Raw genomic sequence first — 13,808 nt, forward strand, 5'->3', positions numbered from 1 at the left:
TGACAGAATGCCAAACAATGGTTTGCCTTTTTCTTTTAAAGAACCTATTTTCCACAGAGTTCACACCTATACACGTGTCTAATCCTGCTTCGGCTTCAGCCAGTGTGACAGTTTATCCATCGAACTGAGAGATGGCGTGTTTGTTCTTCATTCTGTTCTCTCTCAGCGTGCTATCAAGTTGAACTCAGCTGGCAGAATAATATTTGGGGCTATATTACACAGCTTTGCAGCGGCTGAATGAGACAAGTGTCTGTTGGTGTGATTTCTGATGTACACCCTATGAAGGACATATCTGATGCTGGAGATGATGGAACAATACATGCCGCCCAGTTGAACATCCACCCTCAGGCGAAAATATGTTTCCAATTACAGAAATGCTGCTGGTATGATAGAAACGATAGAGATGATATGCTCAATTGATCTGATATGATAACGTCTCAAAAGAAACCAAATACGAACATCAAGAGCGCCATATCTGCTATTAATTTTTGTGTAAATGTTTATGCGCCAACTAATTTTTGTGCTCCGCAGGCTACATGAAATAGGATTTCTATGAGAATAAAGGCAATGCACAATAAAAGAACATATTATGCAGCAGGAGGAATTGACCCAGTAGTTATAGAGATACAGCAATTAAAACAAAGTGAAACTGAAAGACAAAAGGAGGCTGCATGCAATCTTGTGCTAACAGACTCCTTTCCAAGAAATGAATTTCGTTGTGAATACAGTATCGTCATGACTTCACCGACTTGTTCCCTTCTCCCTGTGCTTGAGTGCTTTTTCTCGATGAAGCTTATAATTGATAAACTCTGAGTGAAAAGTACCAGTGGTGCAGGTGCATTGGTGAAAGTGACGAAATCCAGTGTGAACTTACTGGCTGCCAATCCCCTCTGGTGAAGCATGTGGCAGAAAGGTAGAAATGGGATTAAACACATTTTCTCCAATTTTCAGGATCCTCCCCAGAGGAAGGGCACAACTGTTCTCTAAACTCTCCACTGAGTCACACAGCGTTTATCTGTGACTGAACAGGCTGGATTTACCTTCTCATGGAACACGATCCAAAGACTCTGTAAATCCCCTGAATTTACTTATTAAAGGTGTTTCAATGGGGCTACTACAGTCTTGATGTTGGTGGCAGTTGCACACCACCTCTGAGATTTGCTTTTGGGGGGTTGTGGGGTGGGGGGGGCATGATAGAAGAACTTGAAAGCTACATGAGGCTACATCAAAGGCAAACGTGATACGACATCAGAGGAGCATCACGTTTGCCTTTGATGCTCCTCTGGTGTCAGTTGCCAATGGTTAAAGCAGCCATACATCAGAATATAAGAGTGCTTGGAAAAAAGCTTGCTAGGACACAATGCTGTGGTAGTTGTGTTTAAGGTAAAGTTAAGGTTAGAGAGAGTTTTAATCAAATTGACGAATGCAAGAATTATTTCTACCAGTGTGGGAAACCCATTTCACTGTTTGGGGCAGAGCATTTCAAGTTACCACCAATGCAAATACGAAATTCCAAAAGCTGTGACCCAGCATTGCAATTTAATCAGACCATAGGCTTTACAGGAAAATTGGGAAGCTTGAACTTGGAATTACGTCATTTGCAACCACCTTTCTTTTTTGGCTACAACGGATGAGTCTTTCTTAAAACAACATTAGTGTTATGCATTTGAGTAAAGGTAGCATAAGCAACTCCTGTTGTAGTAACGAACTTACTTGTTAACTAAGCTAGGCTAGCTTTCCTGACATTTCTACCCTCACAACAGTAAGTTTAACCAACGTTTGTATGGTAACTGTTACATAGAAGACAGTATAGTACAGTGTAGTATAGTATCTTTGATGCAGTTACCATATATATATCAATATATATCACCATAAATCATCAAAAAAATTGATGCTCTCGGTGTACTAGGCATGTAAAATAATTAATAATTGTAGAGGACCTCAACATTATTTGAATTATATCAACATCTTTGAATGGTATTTGCTGTTTTTTGGAACCAGAATGAACCCACATAAAAAGTTTGAATACAGTGTGATCACAGGGATCTGTGAGGAATTTTGCATTCTTTATGAAGCATTTAAACACTTTAAAATGCAGGAACATAACCAGTTCAGCATACTGCACTGGGAGCATCCCTTTACCATCCAGCTTTTTTTTTTAAATTAATTTTAGAACACAGCGGTGGTAGAAGTAGTTGAAGTAATAGTATTTATCTCCATGTGTCACTGGGCTAGAGCTGCAAATGATCCCAAAATGGGTTCTTTGTGAGTCAGGGTATGGCCACAGGTCACCTGTCTGTCTCAGATTCTGGTGTGTAATGACTCAGTGCATCTGCAATTAGGCTCAACATAATTTTTTTCACTAACGATCAGATGTATTATAAAATCTCACATTTTGCTCAGACTGCACTACAAAATACAGCAAAGCAACACCAATGAATATAACAAAAAACTGAATAAATTACCAGCTAGTGGTGTCAGAATGTGATGGTTATAACCCAATGTCATGCATTAACATTCATTTAAGAAACTATTTTATGTTGTGCACATATGAATATCAAGTCAGGAATAGATGGGACCAGGAAAGAGGGGAAGCTGAGCTGAACTTAAATCCAAAAATTATGTTGAGTGAAGAAAAAACAAACAAACAAACAAACAAACAAAAACAGCTAACAGATGGGTGTGAATATTAACTTAACAGCTAATATTCACACCCACCTGTTAACGTAAGTTGCACAAACTTAATTAATTTGTGTGTTGTCAAATGAAGCAATTTAATTAGGATTTCACCTTTTTTCCAGTGCATGAACCAACGTAAGCTCCAAAATCTGACCGGTGCTGTGTCCTGACAAGAGATCAACCCGCACTATGAACTCGAATAAGTTAGCAGAACTCAAAAAATAATTAGGCCGATTAAATCAAAATTTTAAAAGTTTATGTACTTCAAAATAAGTTATTAGAACTTAAATATTTGAAGTTACCTTTGCATATCTGTCTTCATTACAACTAAAATGAGAATATTGTTCAATTTTCTGGCCCCAACTTACAATATTCCACTTAAAAGAACTTAATTTTACTGCAAAGATCTCACTTAAGCCAAGACCTAAGACAGTGCACTGTTCTTTGCAGTGGTTGGGTCTTTTTGAGAACACTTTAGTTTAATTTAATTAATTAATTAAATTAGCTTATAATGCACCAAATCACAGCAAAAGCCGTCTCAAGGTGTCTTACATAAAACAAGTCAACATTAAATTGAATAAATAATTAAAAATGAATAAAAAAAATTCAAATACATAAATAAAAACAGAAGTAAAAGAATAAAACAAATAAATAAAAAAACTATCCATAAGAAAGAGAATAAAAATAGCTTTTGAGTCTTGACTTAAAAATGTCCACGGACTCTGACTGCCTCACAGTCACAGGAAGACTATTCCACAGGGTGGGTGCACGATACGAAAAGGCTCTTTGACCTCCTGACTTCTTCTTCACCCTGGGAACACAGAGACGTCCCGCATCCTGCGACTGCAAAGCCCGGGCCCGCATGTAGAGTTCCACCAGATCAGCCAGATAAGATGGCGCCAGTCCATGAACAACCTTATAAGTCAATAACAAAACCTTAAAATCTGCTCTCACAGAGACAGTGAGCCAGTGCAAAGATGCCAAAATGGGTGTGATATGTTCAGACCTTTTGCTATGTGTCAGAAGTCTGGCGGCAGCATTCTGAATCAGCTGAAGACCCCTAATGCTGGACTGTGGTAACCCTGAAAATAGAACATTACAATAATCTAGTCTAGAAGAAACAAAAGCATGAATCAGGGTCTCAGCATCAGCCATGGACAGGATGGGGTGGATCCTCAGTATATTTCTCAGATGGAAAAAAGCAGTCCTAGTAACATCCCTGATGTGGACGTCAAAAGACAACATAAGATCAAAAATTACCCCAAGGTTCCTCATTTTGTCCGTATGATGTATGACACACGAACCCAGGCTGAGTGCCAGCTGGTCAAACTGATGCCGATGTCTCACTGGACCAAAAACCATCATTTCAGTTTTATCAAAGTTTAAAAGTTAAAAAAGTTTTAAAAGTTTTTTTTTTAAGTTTTTAAAAAGTTTTTAAGTTTTTAAAAGTTTTAAAAGTTACTAGACATCCAACTTCTCACTGATAGAAGACAGTCCTCCAGGGACTTTATGGGAGTGAAATTTCCCACAGTTATTGGCATGAACAACTGAGTATCATCAGCATAACAATGAAAGGTAATCCCAAAACTCTGCAGTATACGCCCAAGGGGTGCCACATACAGGGAGAAAAGCAAGGGGCCTAAAACAGATCCCTGTGGAACCCCAAATCTCATGTCAGCAAGGTCAGAGGTAGTGCCATTATACAAGACACATTGAGAACGACTGGACAGATATGACGTCAACCAGGCAAGGGCACTTCCAGTAATCCCAAAAAAATTCTCCAACCTATTGAGCAAAATATGATGATCCACAGTATCAAACGCAGCACTGAGATCTAACAACACCAAAACCGTAGTGGTATCTGAGTCCATTGCTCACAGAAGATCATTCACTACTTTAATGAGTGCTGTCTTTGTGGAGTGATATTTCCTAAAAGCAGACTGCAGCAGCTCAAAAAGATCATTCTCAGTAAGGTGGTCTACGAGCTGCCGTGAAACCATCTTTTCTAAAATTTTGGAACAGAATGATAGATTTGATATCGGCCTGTAATTTTTCAATACACTAGGGTCAAGATTAGATTTCTTAAGTAATGGTTAAATCACCGCTGATTTAAAACATTTCGGAACAGATCCAGAGGTTAATAACAGATTAATAATTTCCAGCACAGTTGGTCCAAGAGTGGGCCACAGGTCCTTAAAGAATTTTGTTGGTATGGGATCAAATAAACAGGTTGTGCTTTTTGTAGACGCCACAGGTTTCGTCAGCACGCCCAATGAAATACTATTAAATTCTGTCAATCTAGGTAACACCTCAATGGTAGCGCCCACCTCCATAGCAGGTTTTAATGGCTGGGCCGAGGCGTGCTGAGATATGCTCAGCCTAATATCTTCTATTTTCTTCTCAAAATAATCCAAGAAATCCTGTGCTGAAAAGGGAGAACGACTAACAGGTGGCTGCCCGTGAATAAGAAATGAGACCGTGTCAAACGAAAACTTTGAGTTATGTTTGTTTTTACTGATCAAATCAGAGTAATAGGTCCGTTTCGTGGCCAGTAGTGCATGCTTATAATCTAAAATAGCATCCCGCCACACAAGGCGGAACACCTCTAATTTGGAACAACGCCATTTCCGTTCCAAACCTCTAGCCTTCTGCCTGAGGTCTCGCAAATAATCATTGAACCAAGGTGACTGTGCCTTAGGAGGGCGTGACCTTAAAAGAGGAGGCGCAATCTTATCAAGTGTAGTTTTAAGTGTTAAATTTAACTTTGCCAAAGAGGAGTAAAAGGATTGATCCACCAACTTTCCATCTGAAGAATAGCACACTCTACCATCTGGACATTGTCTAAGAATATAGTTTCTTTACATGAATGCGTTTAATTCTAGCATATGTATACCAACAAATTCCTAATTCCTTACCCTAACCCTAACCCTAACCCTAAACACCAACACACTCCTAGATTTCTTTTGGCTTCTTCTGGATTTGCTCAGAGGAGATCCAGTATAGTTCCGCCTATTGCTTTGGCACAGTTTTTGTGCTGGATGCCCTTCCTGCCCTGACAAGACTCCAGATGTACTTGGACAATTTGGTATGGGTGGCCTCAAAGCAAGCAGGAAAACATACTCAGTTTATGCTACAATGAACTCCCAAAGAACAATTTTTGTTCCATATTTTGTCAGATACTAAAACACAAAGAAGCAGATCAGTGGATCAATCCCAGACTGCTTCTTTGTGTCTTAGAGCAACAAGCTGGAATTTTTCTGGATGGTATCCTTATTTTTGTTCATTTAACTCAAATTAGTCAAGTCCTTTTGACAAGAAACTCAAAGGAATTACATTACCTGCAAATTCTATTTTTTAACTTATATTTTCTTAATAAACCACTATTACCTGAATATTCCAAGGTGATCAACATTTTGAATATTTTAACTTCTTTGGTTTTACGGTGCATATCTGGTTCCGAGAGCAACGCTGGAGTTGTTTTCCCTCAGAGCTCCGTCATCCGTAAAGGGTTAAAAGAAAAGCCAATTGATTTCAATCTTAGATCCCTGGAGTCCAGAGAAATAGATGCAACCACGGATTGTGGATCAGTATTTTAAGAGTGGTCTTTACCTTTCTGCTCTCTCCTTTCACACACTCCATTGGCCCATTATCTCAGATCAACACATTTTGAACAGGTGATTACTGAGTGTGAGGTGATGAAACACTTGTGAATCTCTTCGGCTTGTATGTGCTATTAATGGCCCGTGAGATGTAACCGGCAGAAGTGGAATTTAAATCGTTTCCTCCTACAAAGCGACCGTATCTTCATATCATCCATCTTCAAACTGATGGCTAGTTTGGCCTAAACGAAGGACAGCAAAGATCTGCATGTCGGCTGGAAACCTCTGTAGAACGCCCCAATCCTTTATAGATTAAAGATCCCGGCTGTATTTCAGATGCCGAAAAAGCACGGGAGATTTGGAAGGGGGTGGAAGATGGAAAAAGACACGTCCTGGCTAAAACAGAGCAGGACAATGGAGAAAGAAAAAGAGAGCGAGACCTCGAGGTTATCTATGCATTAGCAGACTCTTTTGTGCTTTTCGGCTTCGTGCGGACGACTAATGGATGAGATAGAGTGAGTCAGAGCTCTGTCAGAGACAAGCACAGAGCTTTTCTTCTACTCTGCTCAACATTCATGACACTTTGGACCACTCTGTCCACAGTGTACAGGTAGCACACATTAATGCACGCACTTTTTGGATGTGGACAGGGGAAATAAAGGTCTTTTTAAAGTGTAAACTGGTGGAACATTAGGTGTTCCTGCGTGTATTTCAAGCTCTGCTCTGAATACTCTGCGGAAATTAAACCAAATGTGTGACAGAAGCTTTCCATTTGGGCATTGTCTGATGGAGAAAAACATTTTCTATTCAATAACACTCTGAGTTACTTAATTGACAGGGGTACATAACTGCATATTAGTTTTGAAAAATGGTTAAAAGCATTCTTTTTTGTAGGATGGAATGACATTAGTCTTTTTTTTTTTTTACAGTTTGTTTTTAACTTTCTTACCAGCATTGATTTGTAATGACAAGGTTACACATGTTTGCAGATGATGAAACTTTATTTTGAAGTGAAACTTTGCTTGTAATGAGATTCCAGGCTCCTGGACAGATTATGCCTGGCAGGGGTTTCCCTTCCCAGCAATCACCACTTTACCTTGTTCAGAACTTCATTTATCAGCCCCCTTTTACGCAGTCAGCTACCCTCACTGTCAGATGATTTATGCCAATGACACTAAGCACTGGCAATAGCTGGAAAAGTATGCAAATTTATACGCAAGAGTGACTCAAATGGACCACCGGCAGTGTCAAGACGTGGAAGAGAATCAGTTGGAGAATAAAGCAGAGAGGGGAGTTTGTAGCTTCATAGCTCAGAGTGTTAGGAATGTGATGCGTAAATATTCAATTTTGAGATATTGAGATATGGAAAAGCTGTGTTTGGATCTCTTGACTGCAGTTACAAGTCTTCTAAAGAATGTGCGGTAACCAAGACCTGATGGTATTCTAAACTACTTCCTGAAGCAAATTCATCCCAAAATGAATTTTGCAATAGACTGATGGAACATCTAACAAATCTTACTGTTCAAAATATTACTACAACCATAACCCCCCTTTCCCCCCATCAAATTCAGAAGCTGCAGTCCACATCATACAGTCAATAAAATATCATGCATTTATTTGTACACTGTAGAAGAAATAGCAGTGGCCTTGGTGGCTACCAAACTAAAATAAACTTATATATAAAAAAGCTGATTTCAAGTCACATGCATCTTCCAAACCACAGATATGCTGAGCCTGAGAGAGAAGAAGAGAGAATGAAGAAGTGTCTGCTTTGCTTACATTCCTTTCCAAAGGGTTGTGTGGATTTATGTGTGTGCTATTTGAGATTTACAAAGTAAGTGCAATCAAACAATCAGAAAGTCTCTCTCTCTCTCTCTCTCTCTCTCTCTCTCTCTCTCTCTCTCTCTCTCTCTCTCTCTCATGAATTTCATCCACTCCGTATCTTGCTCAGCCATCTCCCTTGCTTGCTTTTTCTTTCACTGATAAATTCATACAAAACCTTCCACATGATTGCATAGGCTGGTGACTGCTGTGACATCATCAGAAAATAACAATTTAGTTTTGCGTAGAAACAGTTTGTCGCTCTCACTGACACCCACACCTGCTCCTAATTTCCATCACCCATCCAATAGCCACCAACCATGCAGCAGGTGGCAGCGTTTGGCTTATGGCACGCAGCTCAAAGAGATATTAGATAAGCAAAATAAACATTTTTCATTCATTTGGAGACATACAAGACTTCCTGTTTTTGCATGATTGTATTAACAAACAGGAGGAAATGGACTCATTCATTAGTCTGTATGTTGACTCACTACGTTTTAGAGGGTACATGCCAGGGCTTTTACAAAACAATGGAAAAAATATGCTTAATATTGTCTGTATGACATGAAAACTTGGCCCTCTCCTGATAATGCAGTAAGTCACATCACACTTTCACTAAATAAATGGAGCAAATGCGGCCGGTCCATCTCTCCCATTGTCATGAGTAAACCAATACAAAGCTTTCTAAAAAAAAAAAAAAAAAAATCACTGTAAACATCTCAGGTGGCATTTTATTTCATTAACTCTCAATGCTAATGTCAACAATATTAGCAATGGTGGGCTCCATTATCTTATCAGCTTAAATCATTCTGGCGAGTGAATAACATTATGGGAATTGTCCAAATGCAATTTGAAAGCCCCTTGGTTGAACTGAGTTGAACCAAAGCTTTAGGAGAAAATTAGTCTTTCTGTTCAACAAATTCAACAAAGATGAATTGATAAAGTCACCACATCCTCCACACTACAGAAACTCTTTGTGGCTTGGTAACCATCTAACCCAAGAATCCTCAGAAGACACCTAGTACCAAAGACATCCAGTCATAGGTCACTGGTTGACATCCAAATCTCTCGATTATGCAGTAAAACACGAAGTACCAGGACCCTTTGTTCTCCCGAAAATATATCAGCATCACCAAAGGCCTCTGTCCAAAATGTAATACCATGTATTTCAACGTAGACACAACCTTTTCACCACGTTTCATGAAAATCAGTCACGTTAACGTGCCCTATCTTACGATTTTAATTTTTTTAAACCCCATTTGTTGATCCCCCTCAAATCACTTCACTTTCTAATCCATCTTCCACACAACTTTCTCACCACATTTACTAATTTCGAAGTAATTCTGCAAACAAACACAACAACAGATGGATGAAAGCATGACCTCCCTGCCAGCGTTAGAAATGTTGGAATTTGAACAAACTGCTGCACCAGATGATCCGATGCTCTTCACGTATTGTTTGGCTAAAAGCCTAAATGACAATGATGCATGAAGACCCTCTGAATGTGTGGTAGGACACAAATGGACTTGTGAATATAAAGCACATAAAATAGGAAAAAATGACGGGCTTCGTGACACTTTGGTTTTTTTCTTTGTGTTTTGCCAAGAATTTCATAAAGGCTCCAAATGTGTGTTTACAATAACACACTGCAGTGGATATTCAATGTGTGAAAGAGGAACCTTTTCAGTGGCCTACAGAATGTCATCACTTGTGCTGCATTTGTTCAGTTCACTAAGTAAAGGCCACTTAGGGGAGAACATAATATCAAATGGGCTTCGTCAGCAGGCGAGTAAATGATCATTACATAAAACATTTCGGCAAGGCAAAGAGGTCCCACTAATGATTTCCCATAAAGCCATGTATATATATTTCTAAATGGGCCAGTGTCGCACTCTATTGACAAGTGCTAATGCAGTGAATGGAAATGGTCACCGTGAGCAAATTTTTATTTATTTATTTACTTTGGCTTAAGCGTGTTCATCAATATGACAAACAATGCGTACTTTCTCAAAGATTTTCATTGACTCATCGATGCCGATGTCGTTACTGAGTCACCACCGTCTTCTTTCTCCAGCAGCTCATTCCTGTTCATCAAACCAGTGCAAACAACACGATCATGTCTGGCTTCGTGAAGACCAAAAAATGAACATCTGTAACACTGAATGTTGTTACCTGTAGCAGCTCTTCTCATAATATGAAGTGCAGACAAGCGTGATGATTTAGTTTCATCTTTTGTTCAACTTTCCTTTATTTTCTTCATTACTTTTGACTTGGAGCTTGTGTTTTCAGTTACTCTTGCTGACTTGATAGCAGGAGCACCGAGAAAGAAGTTGCACTGAAGCGACTCTTACAAACACAGTCTTTTAAACGGGTGAAAAATGAGTGTTCTCAGAGAATTTGGAGTTCAGCTGAAGTAATAATAAATCAAGCACAAAATGATTTAATTTGAGAAAAGGATGTTGCAATGATTAAAGCACTGATTCAAGATCAGGATGCTGCAGTCAAGGACACACTAAATGAACTGTTTTCACACCAGGAAGATGCAATGAATGAAGCACTGATTTCAGATCATGATATTGCAGTGAACAAAGTACTAAATGAACTGATTTAAAACCAGGATGTTGCAATGAATAAAGCACCTAATCCATTGATTTAAGACCAGGAAGTTTCAGTGAATGGATGACTAAATTAACTGATTAAAGATCAGAAAGTTGTAATGAATGGAGGACTAAAGGAACTGATTTAAGACCAGGAAGTTGTAATGAACAAAAGACTAAATGAACTGATTTAAGACCAGAAGGTTGCAGTGACTGAAGCACCAAATTAACTGATTTAAGACCAGGAAGTTGCAATGAATGAATGAATGAAGCAGTAAATGAACTGATTTAAGACCAGAAGATTGCAGTGAATGAAGCACTGATTTATAACCAGGATGTTGCTATGAATGAAGCACCAAAATTACTGATTTAAGACCAGGAAGTTGCAATGGATGAAGCACAAATGAACTGATTTAAGACCAGGAACTTGCAGTGAATGGACTAAATTAACTGATTTAAGACTCAGAAGTTGCAATGAATGAAGCACTGATTTATGACCAGGATGCTGCAATAAATGAAGCACCAGATTAACTGATTTAAGACCAGGAAGTTGCAATGAATGAATGAATGAATGAATGAATGAAGCAGTAAATTAACTGATTTAAGACTCAGAAGTTGCAATGAATGAAGCACTGATTTATGACCAGGATGTTGCAATAAATGAAGCACCAGATTAACTGATTTAAGACCAGGAAGTTGCAATGAATGAATGAATGAATGAAGCAGTAAATGAACTGATTTAAGACCAGAAGGTTGCAGTGAATGAAGCACTGATTTATGACCAGGATGTTGCTATGAATGAAGCACCAAAATAACTGATTTAAGACCAGGAAGTTGCAATGGATGAAGCACAAATGAACTGATTTAAGACCAGGAACTTGCAGTGAATGGACTAAATTAACTGATTTAAGACTCAGAAGTTGCAATGAATGAAGCACTAAATTAACTGATTTAAGACCAGGAAGTTACAATGAATGAATGAAGCACTAAATTAATTGATTTAAGACCAGGAAGTTACAATGAATGAATGAAGCACTAAATTAACTGATTTAAGACCAGGAAGTTACAATGAATGAATGAAGCACTAAATTAACAGATTTAAGACCAGGATGTTGCAATGAATGAAGCACCAGATTAATTGATTTAAGGCCAGGAAGTTGCAATGAACAAAGGAGTAAGTCAACTGATTTAAGATCAGGAAGTTGTAATAAATGAAGTACTGATATATGACCAGGATGTTCCAGTGAATGGGGCACTGAATGAACATATTTAAGACAAGAAAGGTACAATAAACAATGCTCAAAATTAAGTGAATTAAGACCAGGAGTTGTTATGAATAAATCATTGAAGGATTGTATTTAAGACCAGGACATTGCAATGAATGAAGCACTGAAACAAATGATTTAACTGATTCTGGGCCAACAGTAAACAAAGAACAAAATGAATTGACTTGATTCTCTAGAATTCATAACAAAGAAGTGAATGAAATAGTTTTGCGAGGGATTCAAGAGAAGCTGCAGTGCAAAACCATTATACAATAGTTTTATAACACAAGTGAAATTTTTCCTATAAACCCATGTAATCAAAGCTGTGGACCAGCACTTTGTTGAGTTCCACTTTAGTTTTTAAAACCCACCCACACATGATATTCAGTCATTCATTAATTTTCTATACCTGCTAATTCCAGCCTACCCCAGCGATCACAGGGCGAGAGCCGAGGTACACCCTGGACAGGACACCAGTCTATCATATACAGACAAAGTCATTCATACCTACACTGGTCAAATTTAGTGTTTCCAGTTCACCTAATCTGCATGTCTTTGGAAGTGGGAGGGAATCCACTCAAACACACGGACAACATACAGATTCCCAGGTGGAAAGTGATCCCAGGACCTTCTTTTCTGTGAGGCAACAGTACTAACCACTAAGCCACCGTGGCACCCAGCCCACACGTGATGTATGACAGAGTAACATTTTGAGTTTCATGTGATTTTTAAAGGACTGCCCTATTCATCTGATCACAACAATACTGCATATTATTGCATTATAATGGTTTGGTTTATTTCTATAAATGAGAACTTTAAAACCAATCTGGGTTTTTTCCCCACAGTATTTTTAAGAAATTACAAATGCATATCCAGAAGCAAGTCATTTAACAGCAACTGTTGCTGTTGTTTAGTTGCAATGTGCGTGTGCAGCCAACTGTGAAATCTAATGGTAATTTTGCAAATTATAAGAGAAAATGACCCCTGGGTGTCGCAAAAATACCCAAAGTTTATATAATTAAAACATGCCCTTTTAAGTTGCAATAGAAAAATTAATATTCTGTTCAAATGAGAGGGGAAAAAAAAAACAACACTTTCCTGCATGAGCCATGGAAACAACTCTGTCATGGCGTAAGGGCGAGTCGTTAAAAGCTATAAAGTGCTCTTAAACCAAATTGAAGATTTGCAGAGAGGTCATAAAATAAATGAATTGGTTAGCTTTTCTTCTGCCAACTTTCTACAAGAATGGGTAGCAATTAGTTTTAAGTTAAGGAAGAACCCACAGTAGGTGTGCCATTTGAATAGTGAAAAGTAGGTTTTGTAATTTAAAAGAAAGTGTTCAAATAAAAGAATAAATCAAGTCTCAAATCTGATTTCAACATTCAGGTTGTACTTCAAGGTTTCCTCTGAATTCTGCAGAGATAATATTTGTAGTAAGGCAGCAGACTGCGAGCAGAAGCAATCGATGTTCTTGTGAGTGTTTTTTTTTTGTAAACTGTAATTTTTGTGTTTGCAGATGATATGGTGGTGAGTGACAGGAGTGATGGGGTCAGCGAGGAGTGGAGGTCAAACAGAGGAATATATTGAAATATTCATATATCTGTGGCCGGAAACAGAAACCTGGATGTATTCCTTCACATTATCTGAATCCAGTTTTTGCACACATGTATGGCCACATTTTACAGCTTCAAATGCTTAAATGTGAGCAGTTGTTTGCCTTAAAGCTCCAGTTTGTAGGATTCAGGAGTGTTTATTTGCATAAATGTAATATAGCATTCATAAACACCTGTTCATTTGTGGATAATTACCTGCAACAAGAAAAGGGACACCGTTACGCTGCCTTTTGC

General features: G+C 38.4%; 1 protein-coding gene across 2 annotated transcripts in view; it reads left to right on the forward strand.

Annotated features, from left to right (window-relative positions):
* Window positions 1–13,808, forward strand: part of pnocb (prepronociceptin b) — a 33,444-nt gene that overhangs the window by 6,607 nt on the left and 13,029 nt on the right. Inside the window, exon 1 of one of the 2 annotated variants that reach the window (XM_034162448.1) lies at window positions 892–913. The exons of the other annotated variant lie outside the window; for it this stretch is intronic. The gene's annotated coding sequence lies outside the window, so the exon portion shown is untranslated. Of the gene's footprint in view, window positions 1–891; window positions 914–13,808 lie in introns of those variants that run through there. 2 annotated transcript variants of the gene reach the window in all.

The sequence above is a fragment of the Thalassophryne amazonica genome, chromosome 21 (genome assembly GCF_902500255.1).
Source record: "Thalassophryne amazonica chromosome 21, fThaAma1.1, whole genome shotgun sequence".
NCBI lineage: Eukaryota > Metazoa > Chordata > Actinopteri > Batrachoidiformes > Batrachoididae > Thalassophryne > Thalassophryne amazonica.